General features: G+C 43.0%; 1 long non-coding RNA gene across 1 annotated transcript; it reads left to right on the forward strand.

Moving 5' to 3' along the window:
* The first annotated feature begins 1447 nt into the window (after positions 1 to 1447).
* LOC137440678 (uncharacterized) lies at positions 1448 to 11019 on the forward strand. Its single transcript, XR_010987220.1, has 3 exons — positions 1448 to 1627; positions 8646 to 8804; positions 10118 to 11019. It is a non-coding gene; the product is annotated as an uncharacterized lncRNA (long non-coding RNA).
* The last annotated feature ends 1863 nt before the right edge of the window (positions 11020 to 12882 follow it).

Below are 12882 nucleotides of genomic sequence, written 5' to 3' on the forward strand. Positions count from 1 at the left end.
TAGAACATATCTGTCAAAAGTTCCCTGGAAACAGCAGATTGTTTCTGTGATTAATTAAGGGTATATCTGCAGTGCATCAAAGATAACCCTGTGTATACCACAGTGCATTTTTACTGTCAGAAACCCTCAAAATGTTATATACAGTTTCTGTTGCTCTGACACAGACATAACAACTCTGTGATTCACTCAGATTTATGTCTTCTTTATAAAACGGCTTCTATTAAGAAATTTCACATAACTCCTGTTAAGGAAGCTACTTAGAATGTTATCAATTAATAGAAATAACTCCTAAATTTTGGTGCAATAGTTGGATCTCCCTATATGAACCAGCCTGCTGTCTGGCAATAGATAATGCCTTGGCTGTCTTTCACTGGTGTGGTGGGTTGAAGTTTCCCATCACATTAATTTAGCACAACTAACTCAGTTGGAAGCAAATGAAAGCTGTATTTGCAAGCAAAAACTACACTCTGCAATGGAATACAATGAATATGTACAAAATATACAGCATTTACAATATTATACAGATAATTACAATTAGCAAATAACACAGAAATCCCCCTGGCACCCCTCTGGTTTCCCCAGAGAGCAGGGAAGCTGCTCCACTGCTCCATCCTCCCAGACCTCCCCAAACCTCCTCCCCACTGTACCAGAAGAAAAGAGTTGTTGAGAGGGAGGAATATTAGTCCTTATCTTCAAGGCCAGCTAGAAGCATTATTTATCTCCCCGGCGAAAGCAGAACAGCCAAGATCACAGGAGAAAAGAAAAGGAACAAGAATGGAAGTGAAATGTGAAAGACTGTTAGAGTACAGCTGCGTCTATCCCAGACATTCTGTTCAATGAATTTGTTTAGAATAATCTTTTGTTTTCCTTTTTACATCCAATAGTCATTTCTTCATGTTTTTTTTTCTACTTTTCTGCTCAAAATCTGCAGCTTAATTTTAAAGGCATAGCCTAAAACTGCCACAACTGGGTATCAACACTGCTCTCTTCTGGGCAGATTATATCATGCTGCTTTGCAAGGCCTTCAAAGAAACTAATACATACATTCTTGAATCTGAAAACTGCAGCTGCTTGGTGCTGTCATCAGCAGAAAAGGATTCTGTTTACTTTTGATCCTTCTGAAGGAGTTGGTGGCAATGGCAGAATTCAGGGCAGGCTTAGGTCACATTCAGACCAGTGAAGCTCACAGCCTTTTTGCATCAGAACCTTATTCTGAACATGTTTCAGAGAAATTCTCATCCCGCTACTGCCAGAGTAAGTAATTAAAATAGTGATTTCCCTTTAAGTGTAGGCATCTAGATATGTTCCCTGCAAAGTCAGATGAAGACAGTGGACAAGTGTTTCACAGGCTGAGGTATTCAAAGCTTTGCTTGTCTTATACCCTGTTGTGGCCGGTTGACGTTGCCCCCTTAAGAAAGGGAATATGGTGGACGGAAGTTGGTAAACGGAAGGAATAGTCTAAACTAATTTCATTGGATGAGTGGGAGGAAGCACTTCTGAGCTGGGACTATACTGGACATTTCCAGCACTTCTCAGTCAGTCTTGCTTCCGCCTCTTCTTCAGGCAACAGCTTTCTGTCCTGGGCTTTCTGCCAAGGCTCCGGCCTTGAGAGAAAAACAGATAACAGGCCTGTATTAACTCTTTTCCAATTAACACAAACTGCTTCTAACATTTTTTTTCCTTTCCTCTCTTTTCTCTCTCTTCCTATCCCACTCTGGGGAAAGGGGGGAGAGAGGGGAGAGCGGAGGTGGGGAACCCCCTCTGTCCAGAGGGGGGTCACTCTCATTTCTGTGTTACTCTGTTGTATATCTTTGTATATATTGTAGATATTGTAAATTTGTAAATAATCCCCTGCAAACCCTACATCGCTTTGTAAATATAGCTCCACTGCTTTGCTAATTCAGCTTGCGAGTTTTTTTTCTTTTCCCTTCAATTTTTTTTCCCTTTTACTTTACAAGGGGGAAGGGAGGAGGCTTCTCGGCCTTACCTTCCATCCCACCACACCTGTATTTTAGTAAGCAAGGCTTCCCTGAGTGTATTTGTTGTTAAATTACATTCATTGTTAAATTACAGTACCAGCAAAATTTTCAGCCTTACCAGGAATTAGTCTGGGGGTGGCTTTATTCTTCCCAAAGCTGTGAAATTTGTGCTGCATCAAATATGCTTGCTGTATCAAGAGTGCTGAAATGTGGTCCAGTTCCTCATGTACCACCCCAAGGTCATCGTTACTTTCAGGCCAGAACTAGGGAAGGAGGATGAGGAGAAAGCCTTTGGTAATATTTGGGCCTGCAAGTATTTCTTCAGCTGCCTGCGGGGGCTGTAGGATTCTTTATCTGTCCAGTGATGGAATAAATGTCTTTATTATTTTGTATATCATAAGTGTGTCAGTTTTCTTGCCCAAGGTTATTATTGCTGGCTACAGCGGAGTCAAAGAAAATAAGTTGTTAAGAGGAAGCAAAGCTCAATAGGACCAAGAAAAGGATAAGGTGTGTGTGGATATAATCATAGAATCACAGAATGCAGTGAGTTGGAAGGGACCTCAAATATTCATGTAGTCCAGCTTCCCAACTAGATCAAGTTGCTCAGAGCCTCATGAAATCTGACCCTGAATGTCTCCAGGTATGGGACCTCAACCAGCTCACTGGGCAACCTGTTTCAGTATTCCACTATTCTCGTGGTAAGGAACTTCTTGGTCTGAATCTACTGTGATCTAGTTCAAAACCATTGCCTCTCATCCTATTGCTACAGGCCTTTGTAAACAGTTCCTCCCCAGGTTTCCTGAAGGCGCCCTTCAGGTAGTAGAAGGCCACAAGAAGGTCTCCCTGGAGACTTCTCTTCTCCAGGCTGAACAACCCCAACTCTCTCAGCCATCATGCATCTACTATTTTTAAGACAGCATGGATTAGTCTTTTGTTTGAGAAATACCAGTGAGAAACTCCATTCCCAGCAAAGTTAGAATCTCTGCTTTTCCAGATCCAGACTGTATGTTTTAAAAAAACTCTAACCATTCACAAAATGCTTAGTAGGATCTGTTTAGAAAACAGAGTTCAGCAGTGCTGAAAAAAAGATAAAGAGATAATTCTTGCTGGTGACTGGCTGTTGCAGTATTCCAAGAAAGCAATGAAATTCCCACAGCATAAGTGGTTTCTCTAAGTTTGTATTGTTTGTCATCCAGCTACTCATCTTTGTGTCTGTACTTAGTAAACTATGCCACACAAACACACCCTGCTCATTTGGAGCTGTACTCTACGTCCATTTGGCTTGAGATACTTTCCCATGATCTGAAGAAAGTCTCCTGCTCCATACTTAGGGAAAATAGTTTAGGTTAAGCAGATTGGGCAGTATAGAAATATTCACTAAGAAGTAAAAATACTTCTTTATGTGTGTGTACATATATATATTTTTAGAGCTGCAAGTCTATATTCTAACCTAAGCACAATGTATTCCAGAACTAGGCAACTCATTCAGCTAATGAGGTTAAGGAATGCCACCATCACATCCCGACACCTTTGGTTCCTGTTATAAACAGCTACATGTGAAGTTTAGTCAAACTTTGCTTACATACGGATTGGGGGCCTGGGTAGTAATGAAATGCTGAACTTGCTCCGTATTTTTGTCACAGAAAATTGCATTGTTGTTACATAGTTGTGGTCTGCAGGCCTGATTCACGTGAACTGTCCCTGCAGCCATCAATGAATTTTAACACAGACTGCATAGCAAGGACAGAAATGTATTTAAAAGAGTTAATTTCCTCTATTCCCTGAGGGCTTCACAGCTTCACCTCTTTGAAGGTTACTAGCTGGTAGGACAAGTTACAAATCCACGTGTAGTCTGGGAAGTGCCAGTATTTTGATTATTCTCAGTATGACTGTGGCCCCAGGAGTCAGAGCACACTGATATGAGCAACTATAAAAAGGAGCTCTAAAGCTTGCTGCATACCACTGCAGCCGCCTGGAGAATCAACATTACCCATAGAAATCTCTGCAGAAGGCTTTTTGCACTCAGCTGCCATCCCCCAGCTGCGTCAGAAAACAAGGCTCAAGGCTGTTAAGAGACAATGCTGGAAACAGCAGGGAAAGAAATTATATGGTAGTGCCCTCAGTGTGAAAACCAGGACAAAATTATATATCAAAATTATATGGAAAAATTACTTGAACATTATTAGCAGGAAAGATTCCTAAGACAGGGACAAAGATGTCCTTGGAAAAAAAATCAGTACCTATCACAGACAAGTAACCCAATGGTGTGGAACTGAGTAAACAAAAAAAAAAAAACCCAGGTTCATAGTGGCTAAGTTATTTGATGAAATCTAGCTTAGGTCAGGCTGCAAATCTGTAAAATGTGTTTGTTATTTCAACTGAGAAAATTAAGTATTTTCTAGATAGCTTTGTTCAGTTTGTTTTGTTTTTCTTTATCTACTTGAATGATCATGATGGGTATGCTGAAAGTGCTTTAAATTCATACTGATGATTATTTTCCTGGATGCATGAGTACAAGGCTTATAAGCAAACTTTGAAATCTCTCATGGAGAGATGGTAGACAAAATTGGAGATTATTTGCTCATTCTTACTTCTCTTGTCTACTTTCTTGTCCCTATTTGGGAAGGTATTGTGCCTAGCAAATCTGCCAGCTCCAAGATCTACTGATTAGGGATGGGGTTTAACCTGGATGTTCTCTCTCTGTCTACTATGAGTCTACATTTAGTCCTAGTTGGGAAATGTGAAGGCAAACCTTCTGCTGGTCTTCAGTTGCCTCTGCATAAGGACTCAGAATCGTACAGAATCACCGAGGTTGGATGAGACCTCAAAGATCATCAAGTCCAATCTGTCACCACAGACCTCATGACTAAACCATGGCACCAAGTGCCACGTCCAATTCTGGGCCCCTCAGTTTAAGGACATCTAGACACTTGAATGTGTCCAGGGAAGGGCAACAAGGCTGGTGAGAGGCCTTGAACACAAGCCCTATGAGGAGAGGCTGCCAGAGCTGGGATTGTTTAGCCTGGAAAAGAGGAGGCCCAGGGGGTGACCTCATTGCCCTCTACAACTACCTGAAAGGTGGTTGTAGCCAGGAAGGGGTTGGTCTCTTCTCCCAGGCAACCAGCACCAGAACAAGAGGACACAGTCTCAAGCTGTGCCAGGGGAAGTTTAGGCTCCAAGGTGAGGAGAAAGTTCTTCACCGAGAGTTGTTCGTCATTGGAATGTGCTGCCCGGGGAGGTGGTGGAGTCGCCGTCCCTGGAGGTGTTCAAGAGGAGATTGGACTTGGCACTTGGTGCCATGGTCTAGTCATGAGGTCTGTGGTGACAGGTTGGACTTGATGATCTTTGAAGTCTCTTCCAACCTTAGTGATACTGTGATACTCTGATACTGTCCAGTCCCTTCTTGAACACCTCCAGGGATGGTGACTCCACCACCTCCCTGGACAGCCTATTCCAATGGCAAATGACTCTCTCAGTGAAGAACTTTCTCCTCACCTTGAGCCTAAACTTCCCCTGGCTCCTGCAAGGACGCTCATGGTGCTTCTAACATTTTGGCAAGTAAGGTGGTCCATACCAAGAGACTTGTCTCCCTTGTTACTTAATCCAGAGAACAGCAGAGAGCAAACCTTTGTAAGCTCTAGTAGGGGATATGCAAGCGCATTTGACATATAAACCCACATTCAGCTGTCAGAGGGGTATCCTTAACTGACCCAGAATAAGGAAGCTATTGCAGGACAATATTCCCTTTGCCTTTACCTGGGGTGGGTTTCTTATTGCCATTTACTATGAGCAAGCTGTTTGCTCACAGATCTACCCATTATGCCAAATGATAATATTCATAAGTGATAAAGCAACCACTTTCAAAAAGCTTCAGACTAACTGTGGTGGCTGGAGAATGCAAGTTGAATGGCAAGCAGTGTGTGTAGGAGTGGGGAAGCAGAGAGAGCACTTTGATCTATGCCTGCAGCAGAAAAACAGCTGAAGAAATCACTGTGCAGATACTATGAGGGAATGTCAAAAGGGCCTTGAAGCAAATAATGGAGGATTTGGTTGCTGATCCCAACAAAACACCCTACAGACCTTTACAAGTCGGTAAAATGTACAGAATGAACCAGATCCTACAAAAAACTGGGGCTCTGGATAGGCAGAACCACTTTGCTGTTGAGTTGTACTCAAGGCAGCTACTGAGCCCACTGCTGACACAGCACTGAAACCTTTGCTCTGAAGTGGCAGAACTGCAGAGATTTTGGGGGGTCCTTTAGAACAAATTCTGTGAGGTGGAAGGAATCGGTGCTCTTGCTGGAGAGAGCTTGCCAAGGGTACAGTCTTCACAGAATCACAGAATTATTGAGGCTGAAATAGACCTCTGAGATCATCAAGTCCAGCCTATGACCTAACACCACCAGATTGACTAAGTGGCACATGCAATCCTTCCTTAAACACCTCCTGGGACAGTGACTCCACCACCTCCTTGGGCAGTCCCTTCCAGTATCTAAGTAACTTCCATGAGGAAGGTCCTCTTAGACCCACACAACCATGTTATCTAAATGACAGCAGTAATCTGGGAGAGCAGTTGAATTATTTCCATCCTATAAGACATAAAAGTATGCTCTGTGCCAAGTGGTAATGGGGCTTTAAGGCTCCAGTGCTCTTGTACACCTAAGACACTATGGCAACTTCACTCTCAGCTGAGCCTGGGAAAGGCAGAGGTAATGGCACAGAGCATTGTGCAATAAGGCCAGGAGGTTTAGTCAACCAAAAATGCTGGTGTTTTTCAGCCCAAAAAAACGTTGTGCATGCAAAGGGAATGCCCTCAAGCTAGTGAAATATGCTAGTGAGGTATTGCCTCTTCTCCCTACATGGACCACAAACTGTTGTGAAGTCAAAGACAAGCAATTAAGACCTAGAAATAAAATCTCTGGGTTGCTGGAGGGATGAGGTACTAAGTGCTGCTCTTTGCCAGCAACATGTTATTCTGAGCATAAATCATCAGGTTTTCTTCTTTATTACCATTCAGGCTTTGCTGTGAATTTCTTTTCCTGGCACTACAGGAGAGGTCTACCCATTTCTGTACTCCCTGGCTGCTTGCCAGCTCAGAGAGTATCCCTGCAGCAGCACCCAAGAAGCTCCTATCATGGTAGCAGCCCTGCTGCACTGGGTTCTGGGGGTGTGGAGGAAAAGCCCTAGGCAAAGAGCCTTGTGTATGTGTCCAGTCTCTTGCAGAACACACCTGTTCCCTGGTATTTATGGGTGGTTTTGAATCTGTGCTGCACTACAACATGCAGCTCATCTGGTCTTGAAACTTGTAGAGACAAACGATGGCAGAGCTTGGGCCTGGTGCAAATAGAACAGACCTGGCCTGTTTGCTGTGCATTTGTGGCCTGATAGCTGAGACAGCATCCTTCTGCAATGCTGGAAATGTCAGAAGGGATGCTGCTACCTGCTTGGCAGCAATACTAAAAGCAGCAGAGCCTGCAGAGGACTATACCTTCCTCCAACCCCTCCCCCACCCCACCCCACCCCCTCCAGCCTCCTCTTGCAGCTGGGATGGGAGCAGATGGAAAATCCCAAGCTGTCCAAGAAGAAGTGGGTACATCGGTGGAGAACAAGGATGGAAAAATTGCACCTTGCCAATGTTTTAGTTATCTGGGTGTGAAATTGTCTCCAAAGTAGATATTTGCAGACAGAATGCAGTACGTGTGTGCATTTGTGTAATTGATCAAAACACCACATTGAAAAGCTGGGCTCTTTCTTTTCCTTTTGTTTTTTCTTTTTTTTTTTTAATGTCTGCGAGTGCTTTCTGTAACAAAATCACACTAAAGCTCCAGGGTGCTGAAAACTTAATTTTACTTCATTTTAATTTTACTTCATTTTAATTTTACTTCATTTAAATTTACTTCATTTTAATGTTCCTGAAAACTTAATTTTAGGGGTTTTCCTGGGAATTAGTGAGCAGCTGCACATTGGAAAGCCATTCCTACTCATGCATCTCTCAGTAGGGCTCAGAAATTTTTATTGAAAAATAAATGGAAATTTTGAGCCACAGAGCAAGTTTGCTGTTTCTTGGAAACACATGATTCAAATTCCAGCTTCATTTTGTAGCCCTTGGACAGAACACAAAAGTGAGGGGAAAGGTAGGAAAGTGGAAAGGAAGAGAGGAAAGCCAGCAATAGGAAATGCACGTGTCACAGGATGAGCTTAGAGGAGTTTCCATGTGGGCAATCAGGGGAAAACATGTATTTCTTGTGTCTTTAAAAAATACTCTTTTCAATGTCCTATTTTTGCTTTTCTGAAGTATTTGTTTTGTTTGTTTGTTGGGGTTATTGTTTGTTTGTTTTGTCAATTGCTGAAGGAGTCCAGATGAGTTTAAAACACACATATAAATTTTGAAAGCTATGCAAACCTTATTTTTCTAGAAATATGTGATGATTTGGTGGGGCCTAGGCTCAATATTTTTCAGTTCTTTGGGGAATTTGACTCATGGTGAGAAGCGCAGAGATCAGTAAGGCTGCAAGTTACTGCTTGAAACTCAGACTTGCATCTTGCTGCGGGACCTTGGGAGTCAATCAGTCAATATGGGTATCTCTTAATTCATGTCCAAGTATTACTAAAGACTGTAAGAGAAACAACAAAAAAAAAGATAGAATGATTGCTTTCCATACACAGCTGTTCTTCAAAACCAAAGGAGTGGTGCGTGAAGATGCGTTTGTATTATTTGTAAGAAAAAATGCAGTTGTGGTTCTGATTCCCAAGTACGGTTTGGAAGGAACAGCCTTCTTTGAAGAAAAAGGTAAACCAGCACCAAGACTGGATTACAACCCTGAGGTATGTTTTATAACGTTTGTTCTTAAATACCTTTGGTTTTTGATTTAGTAAGTGAGCAGAATGACTCTTTAACATCTTTATTGATGATCCAGATGAGGGCATTGAGTCCATCGTCAGTAAATTTGCTGACGACACCGAGCTGGGGGCAGTTGATCTGCTGGAGGGTAGAGAGGCTCTGCAGAGGGACCTCGACAGGCTGGACAGATGGGCAGAGTCCAACGGCATGAGATTTAACACATCCAAGTGCCAGGTTCTGCACATTGGCCACAACAACCCCATGCAGTGCTACAGGCTGGGGTCAGAGTGGCTGGAGAGCAGCCAGGTGGAGAGGGACCTGGGGGTACTGGTCAATAGTAGGCTGAACATGAGTCTGCAGTGTGCCCAGGCAGCCAAGAGGGCCAATGGCATCCTGGCCTGCATCAGGAACAGTGTGGCCAGCAGGAGCAGGGAGGTCATTCTGCCCCTGTACACTGCACTGGTTAGGCCACATCTCGAGTCCTGTGTCCAGTTCTGGGCCCCTCAGTTTAGAAAGGATGTTGACTTGCTGGAGCGTGTCCAGAGAAGGGCAACGAAGTTGGTGAGGGGTTTGGAACACAGCCCTATGAGGAGAGGATGAGGGAGCTGGGATTGCTTAGCCTGGTGAGGAGGAGACTCAGGGCTGACCTTATTGCTCTCTACAACTACCTGAAGGGAGGTTGTAGACAGGCGGATGATGGTCTCTTCTCCCAGGCAGCCAGTACCAGAACAAGAGGACACAGTCTCAGGCTGCGCCAGGGGAGGTTTAGGTTGGATGTTAGGAAGAAGTTCTATACAGAGAGAGTGATTGCCCATTGGAATGGGCTGCCCAAGGAGGTGGTGGAGTCGCCGTCATTGGAGGTGTTCAGGAGGAGACTTGATGGGGTGCTTGGTGCCATGGGTTAGTTGTTTGGGTGGGTTGGATTGGTTGATGGGTTGGATGCGATGCTCTTGAAGGTCTCTTCCAACCTGGTCTATTCTATTCTATTCTATTCTATTCTATTCTATTCTATTCTATTCTATTCTATTCTATTCTATTCTATTCTATTCTATTCTATTCTATTCTATTCTATTCTATCATGCCTCCTGGAAGAGCAGACTTGATGTTCTGTTGTGGACTGTGGCTGCTGCTGAAGTGGGTGATAAAGTTCTGTATTTCCATTGCAGATAATAATGTTTAATGATAAGCCATTACCTCATGCCTAGTAAACAGCTGGTCATAAACACAGAATGAAGCTGTTAGGGAGGGTGAAGAGTTAACTCTTAGCTGGCATCTTCAGAAGGTGTTTGTTTTTCAGATTCCCACAAGGACCGAGGGCTTTTCCCTATCTTGTCAGCAAACTGCCGCATCTCAAAATGGCAAAATCGCCATCTGCAGGCAAGAAAGACAACTTACAACAACCGAAGAACAAAATCTCAACAGCTCAGGAATACTTTACTTATGGTGTTCTTATGACTCCACAACCTCTCTGGGGATCCTGTACCAGTGCTCTGTGACCCTTAACAGTGAAGAAGTTTCTCCTCACTTTGAGGTGGAACCTCCTGTGCTACAGTTTATATCCATTGCCCCTTGTCCTATCACAGGGTGCAAGTGATAAGGGCTGTTCCTTCCTTCTTGATACCCAGCCCTCATACTTATATACATTTAAGTATCAGTTAGCAAAAGAATATCAATCCCAAAGAAGTTTAGAATGTCTGTGTCTGGAGCTTAATCCTATCTCAGTAGATTGTTTAAAAAATGGGGAAAAAAAGAAAAAGAGGAAGAGAGGAGGAGGAAAAAAAAAAGAATAAAAGGGAAACATTTAAAAAGAAAAAAATAAAAGAAAAAAGAGCAAAAAGGGGGGGGGGGGGGAAGATTTTATTTTCTCTTGTTCTCTTGTAGTGGGCTTCTTCAACCCTTGCTATCAGTCTTCTCATGTCTAGTCTCAGTTGCAAGGAGGCAGCATGCTACAGGGCTCCTTCATTGTTTGGCTTCCCAGTCCTGTCCTTAACACCCTCCCCCTGCTACTAGAAATAGGCACCAGTTTCCCCATGAAATATGGTTTTGATAGAAACATACTATTTCTCAAGCATATCTTTTCCATGGGAACATGTTTAATTGCAAAAGATACTAAACCACCACATCTCAGGAAGCTTGAGCTTTCTTTGTCAGACTGGATGAACATTACTGTAATGCAATTTTTGATTTGAAATAAATTTTACGGAGAAAATTTACCGTATTTCAGTGTCTGTCTTGTCATGCTCATGAATCACAGCTGCATCCAACTGACAGTAAAAAGTCAAAACCTAAAGAAATGTTTGGGGTTTATAGTATTGTTTCCAATCATCCCTTAAAAATAACCAAGAGGAAATTGAGGCAACATTGGTTTCACCCCATTTTGAATTCAAGCTGTCTCAAAGCTACTAGAAGGGAAGTACATAACAGTCCTACCTTTGCAAGTCCTGTAACTCATGCCCTAAACATCATGGTGAGGCATGCTAAAGAGAAACAACAGAGCCTTGTTACTGCTATGCTTCCTGCCCATAATTTGGCCCTGCCAGTCCCAGCAACCATAAGTAAGACACAAGCCTGTCTGATATGATCCCCTCTAGCTCTTTTCAGAGGTTTGATTATGGTCTTTTATCACCTGGAGCTTTTGCTGGATGGAGCTGTTCTACTGAGACAAGGTTACAAGGAGGGTAGCCAGTAAGCAATGGTCTGCCCAGTGAACCTGTCAAAGTTTCAGGGTCTTCTCACTGCTGGCTGACTTAATGTGTTCTTACAACCTTTCATCAGTCACAGAACACTCAGGAATTTTAACAATCTTCATGGAGGCTGTCATGGTTTCATGGCCTTCAGAAGTGAAGCTGAACTGTTCACCAGCCCTTGGGAAATGGATACTTACCATAGGGTAGCCCCTGCAACAACTGACTTTTCACTCAAACATCATGATTTCTAGAGGAGAAAGCATAAAGACCTCGTTTTGCATTTCTGTTTGCCTTAAGCTGGATGATAGCAGTGTGCACTGGAGAGCAGTGGCCACTTATTTAGAAAATGCATTTTAAAAATTAGCATGAACCAATTTGTTAATGTAAGACTAAGCCTCAGTGTTAGCTTGTTAAAAGGATGCACCCAAAGTCTGTGCCTGTACTGCATGTCTGCTTCCAGGCAAATTCTGAAAACGAGGGACTGAAGTTAATAAAAACATAATAAATGTAATCATCAGTCTGAATTTTCACATTTCACATACAGGTGAGCTCTCATTTGCAGTCAGGTAGGTGGTGCAGGCTGGAGTGCCTCTCCTATGAGGACAGACTGAAAGAGTTGAGGCAATTGTCTAGAGAAGAGAAGGCTCCAAGGATACCTTCCAGTATCTTAAGAGGGCCTACGAGAAAGCTGGGGAGGGACTATTTAGGGTGTCAGGCAATGATAGGACTAGGGGGAATGCAATAAAAATAGAAATGGGTAGATTTAGATTGGATGTTAGGAATAAATTCTTCACCATGAGGGTGGTGAGATGCTGAGACAGGTTGCCCAGGGAGGTGGTAGAAGCCCCATCCCTGGAGGTTTTTAAGGCCAGGCTGGCTGTGGCTCTGAGCAACCTGGTCTAGTGTGAAGTGTCCCTGCCCATGGCAGAGGGTTTGGAACTAGATGATCCTTGAGGTTCCTTCCAACCCTAACAATTCTATGATTCTATGCATACACTTTTGCAAACTGCCATGATCCAAATAACTTATATGTCACGTACACAAAGTGTGATGGTTTTAGGCTATGCCTTTAAATTTTTGTTACAGATTTCTAGCAGAAAAGTAGAAAAATAAAAATAAATCACTATTGGGTGTAAAAAGGAAAACTAAAGATAATTCTAAGTGATTCCATTAGAAAAATATCTGCTATAAAGTTGGCTGTACCAAAACATTCTGGGGGCTTCTCTTCTCTGCTTGCTTCACTCGGGAGAGATTAACCTGCTTCTGCTAGCCTGGGCTGCATTATTTTGGTTAAGTCTAACTGCTACTTTCTATCTGCTCCTTTCTCCCTTTTGGACAGGGGCTGGGTGGGCAGAGGGATAATTTCCCTGGTCTC

Source organism: Melanerpes formicivorus, unplaced genomic scaffold (genome assembly GCF_026170545.1).
Source record: "Melanerpes formicivorus ecotype bairdi unplaced genomic scaffold, bMelFor1.0.p_v2 SCAF_1, whole genome shotgun sequence".
Lineage (NCBI taxonomy): Eukaryota > Metazoa > Chordata > Aves > Piciformes > Picidae > Melanerpes > Melanerpes formicivorus.